The 4,722-nt window shown below is 39.3% G+C and overlaps 1 protein-coding gene across 4 annotated transcripts in view; it reads left to right on the top strand.

Annotated features, from left to right (window-relative positions):
- Nucleotides 1-2,781: 2,781 nt before the first annotated feature.
- TDRD3 (tudor domain containing 3) overlaps nt 2,782-4,722 on the top strand; it is a 154,841-nt gene continuing 152,900 nt past the window's right edge. For 2 of the 4 annotated variants that reach the window (XM_019529818.1, XM_019529817.1), the window contains exon 1: nt 2,782-2,867. The gene's annotated coding sequence lies outside the window, so the exon portion shown is untranslated. The remainder of the gene's footprint in view (nt 2,868-4,722) is intronic. The other 2 variants (XM_019529820.1, XM_019529819.1) reach the window with 1 other exon arrangement.

Here is a 4,722-nt window from a genome sequence, read left to right as displayed (position 1 = left end):
CTCTAGGTGTTCCAGTAGTTCTTGGCCTGTGTTGTGCTTGGAGTGGCATCGGTTCCCTTGGAGGTATCCTCTCCTACCTTCTCCTCCACTGCTGCCAGGGCCTCATACCTGTTCCCCAGCTGTACCTGGGGAGCTGACACTGAGGTAGCATGAGTAGCCCTGGCTCTGGAGGTGACCATCTGGAGTGGGTTCCTCCCAGGTGGCCAGTGAATAGGGACTGCCTTCCCGGGTGGCTTCTCTAGGAGTGAGGAAGCTATTAGCAAAAATTTTAGGGACAATAAATCCAAAGGTTGTTTCACTTGTTGGCGTAGTTCAGTGTTTTCTGTTGTGGTTCTTGGTCCCAGTTTTGCCAAGGCATGATATAGTGACAGTGTGTATTTTCTACAGCCCAGTCCCCTACTTAATAACTATATGATTCTGCCAGAGCCAGTTTTGATACTGCTTTTGGGCTTGATTTTCCGCCCCCCCCCCCCGCGCACACACACACACACACACACACACACACTGCCTGCCCAGATAACACTGATACTGCCCATAGGGTTCTTTTTAGGAAAGCTTGTCTTACCCCAACTCTCGAGTGCAACTCTTAACTGCCTGCTAGCCTTGTGTCATTCCAAAGCGTACTTTTCTGGTCTCCAGAATACCATGGTAAACCTAGAAGAAAACTTGTTTCTCTTGCTTAGAGCTAACAAGATGCATCTGTTTAGAAATAGTTATTCTGCATTTTTGTGAGGGGTTGTACTGAAGATTCAATATGAGAAGCCTATATTCCTCTATGTATGATCATAAATCTTGCATGGTGGTTACTGTAACCTTTTGACTATTACGGAGAAACTTTTCCTTTCATCTTTACATCTTTTGGAGGAATTCGTTACACACACTGCCACCCTTTAATTTTTTCTTGCATAGAAAGTAGTTATTAAGGCATAGATTTTGAAAAACAATTTGTTTCTTGGATAACTTTTGATTCTTTTATTAGGTGCATTTTTAGCATATATGGTTTTTCCAAAGTATTTACTTAATTATCTCATGTGAGCAGCATAATTTTTCTGGGGGATTATCCTTTACTGAGCTAACTTTTATTGGACCAACTGAGTGGCTTAGAGAGACCATGCAGCTGGTTCAAGAAAAGATATGACCCACAAAAATACTTGCTTCTCATGTGTTTCCTGGGCCATCATGGCTGCAACATCATTTCAGCACTACCTTAGTTAGCTCATGTCATGTTAAAGTGAATCCTTCACAGTATTTGAAAGAGTACTCAATTTCTGATTGCACAAAGAAAAAAAATCAGGGTTTATAATGTAAAATTTTAGGCAATTAGGTCCAATTTAGGCAACTAGGATCAATTGGGTTTCACTTTTTTTGAAAGCTTTTGTTAGAATGAATAACTTGTTTCTGGTGCTAGTCAGGGAATAAAGTGTAGTTTAAAAATATTTAAAAAAACATTGGGTGAATCTGAATCTTTTATTAGAACTATCTTTTATTAGAGTGTTATTAAGTAGTTGGGGAACATCTTTTAAAACAAGCTTTCAGGTTTAAAAACCCTTCATCAGGCTGAGGGAAGCCTCTGCAGTTGATGTGTGCTCTTCCTGGATGAACTGAATTTAGTAAAGAAGCCAAAGGCTGGATTGGTACACATGCAAAAAGACAGCCTCTGTTTTCTTTACTTATTCATTCCATCCAGGAAGAGCACACATGAATTGCAGAGACTTCCTCAGCCTGACAAAGGATTTTTAAACCTAAAAGCTTGCTAAAAATCTTTTTTTTCCAACTATTTAAGTTGATCTAATAAAAGATCTCAGATTCACCCAAAGAACCTTGTCTGCCTATGTCCTTAGACCAACATGGTTACAACCTACACCACTTTAAAAAAGATTGTTCCCCCCCCCCCCCGGATAATTTGAGAAACTTTAAGGCTGGCAAAGTTTTGGCATAGATATAGTTTAAGGTTGAGAGAGAACTTTTGTAAGCAATTTTTTCTTCCCATTTTAGTCAACTTTGCACATAGAGAACATAGGACTTCCCCATTGCTACAAGTTACTCCTTTAGCCTAAGGAGGCAGCATTATACTTTCATGAGTAATTTTAATTTTACTAAGTCTAAATTTTAGGCCTAGGTTCCTATTGGGGAACTGGTATTTTATTTTTAGTAGGTGTTCTTTTTATTTTTCTTTCTCCTTTCTGTGGATTTTACAGACATCACCCGACTATGTGAAATCTGTGCAACTGTGATTTGGGTCACAATTATGACCTAATTATATGCTAAGGTAATATTCAGTTTCCTGACTTCTGAGGGAACCTTCAGTCATTTTTAGTGTTGTTTAAATATTCTTTCTTTTGAATGACTTTATTTTTCATCTTGGTACATTACGATTGTAGTTTGCTCATCCAAGTCTTCCATTACTTCTAATCTATGGAGTCTGAGGTCTAAAATGTGTGTGATTTATTTTTCCTTTAACCTGAAAAAGATTCCTGCCATGCCTTACAAATATTGCACAATTAACTGGTTAATCACACAATAAATTTAGATTAGAGATGCATACAAAGTAATTATCATGCTATAAAATGTCCATCCAGCTATAAAAATAAAAGCAAACCAGCTATAAAGATGGTGCTTGAAAATGTGTAGCAACTTTTATAGCTGGTTTCTAGTCACCTTTAATTTGAACGTGTGGCAGAGTTCTCAAAGGGTTTAAGGATCTAAAAGAACATTTAGCTAATAGCCTGGTATGGAATGTATATTATAACCTCTTAAAATAACTTCCTTTTGTTTTTAACAGGTATCTTTCAGATGAAGGAATTGAAGCTTGCACAAATTCTTCTGACAAAGTCAATATAAGTGACATTATCCTGGTTGCCCTTAATGTAGGTTATGGTTATGCACTTTTCTGCCATATCACGGTAACAATTTTGTATTGGATTACTTGTTCTTTAACTTTATTTGTGGACATAATTTAACTAAACGTATTGCATTGCATGCTGTACATAATGCACAAAGTGTTTCATTTTTATTTCATGCATATAATTTGGTTGATAGGAATTAAATCTCAGTCACTTATACTACACATTGCTACTTTTAAAAAAATGTCATGGTAAAGAATATAAACATGTATTGCAATGGGTAAAAATTATTTCTTAGATGGTATTAAGAAAATTAATATGAAAACATTAACAGTTATGACACGGTATTGCACTAGTAAGTAGTTCAGATATGACACCCCTTAAAACTAAAATGCTGTGACCTCTCTTTGTGTTTAGATTTCTTTAATCTAAAGTTTGACTTAGTAGTTGCCTTTTTCTGTAACAAGTAGATACAGACATTTAAATGATGTATATACAAAGTCTCAGATTTCACATTTTTTACCAAGAGATGTAAGAAAATTGTGCATGAAGGCCTTAGAAAAGATTTTCAAAATTTAGAAGAATAAATTTGCTTCATCGAAAACCATGTTGTACAATATTGGTGTTTTTGCCATGTTTACAAATGGCTTTTTGAAAATTACATGTCTTCGAGCCATGGAAAGAAGAGTGTAGCACTTTCTAAATGTTAATCAACTTTTGTACTTATATTTCTTGGTACTTTAATATAGTAATGACAGAGGACGCTCTCCCTTCTTCCAGTTTTTTGTTCTGTTTGGAATATTTGAGTCCTCCAAATTTTACAAGTGAATAGAAAAACAGGACTTGAAAGGACTTCAAGAAATCATTTAGTCCAATCTTCAATTTAAAGCAGGATCATAGAATGAAGGGCTGGAAGGGACCTTGAAAGATAGTTCCACCTCCCTGCTTTGGGCAGGAATACTGCTGAGATCCAATGATCCCAGCAAGGTTTCTGTCCAGTCTCCTCCTGAAGACTTCTGTGGTTGGGGACTTCACCATCTCCTTGGGAAGTCTATTCCAGATTCTGGTCACCTTTATTGTAAAGAAGTTCTTCCTTGCATCCAACCTGAAACCTTCCTGTAACAATTTATGGCCATTGCTTCTTGTCCTCCCCTGGGGTGCCCTAGTGAACAGTTTTCATCCCAGCTCTTGATATTCACCCCTTATGTGCATTTAGATGGCCACTAAGTCTCCCATCAGGCTTCTCTTCCCCAGGCTGAACATTGCCAGATCCCTTAGTTTTTCCTCATAAGATTTGTCCTCCAGGCCCTTTACCTTTTTTGTGGGCTTTCTCTGGACCCTCTCAAGATTCTCCATGGCTATTTTGAAGTGTTGTGCCAACAACTGGGCCAACAGTATTAAAAAAAAAAAAAATTAACCCAGAGCTAAGCAGCTGGAGGCAGCAGGACCTAGCAGGATGCACTAGGGCAAGTCCCAGGTCCCTGGGGCTGCACGTTGTGGGCATGCCTCCCTTAACCCCCATCCCCCACTGCTGCATTCCCCCCATCCTGCTACTGCACTGCACATTCCTGCATGGGCACTCCAGCCCCTCCTTTCCCTCAACAGAGCACGGAGGCAGAAAGGGATCTTGGAGTCATTATTGACTGCAAGATGAACATGGGCCGACAATGCGAAGTTTCGATTGGCAGGGCTAACCACGCCTTGTCATGCATCCACAGGTGCATCTCAAGTAGAGCCAAGGAGGTGATCCTCCCACTCTGTGCGGCACTGGTCAGGCCACAGCTGGAGTACTGTGTCCAGTTCTGTGTGCCCCATTTCAGGAGGGATGTGGACAACATTGAAAGGGTCCAGAGGAGGGCCACACGCATGATCCAGGGAC

The sequence above is a fragment of the Crocodylus porosus genome, unplaced genomic scaffold (assembly GCF_001723895.1).
Source record: "Crocodylus porosus isolate Cpor-Errol unplaced genomic scaffold, CroPor_comp1, whole genome shotgun sequence".
NCBI lineage: Eukaryota > Metazoa > Chordata > Crocodylia > Crocodylidae > Crocodylus > Crocodylus porosus.
This window is presented reverse-complemented; position numbering and strand designations above follow the sequence as displayed.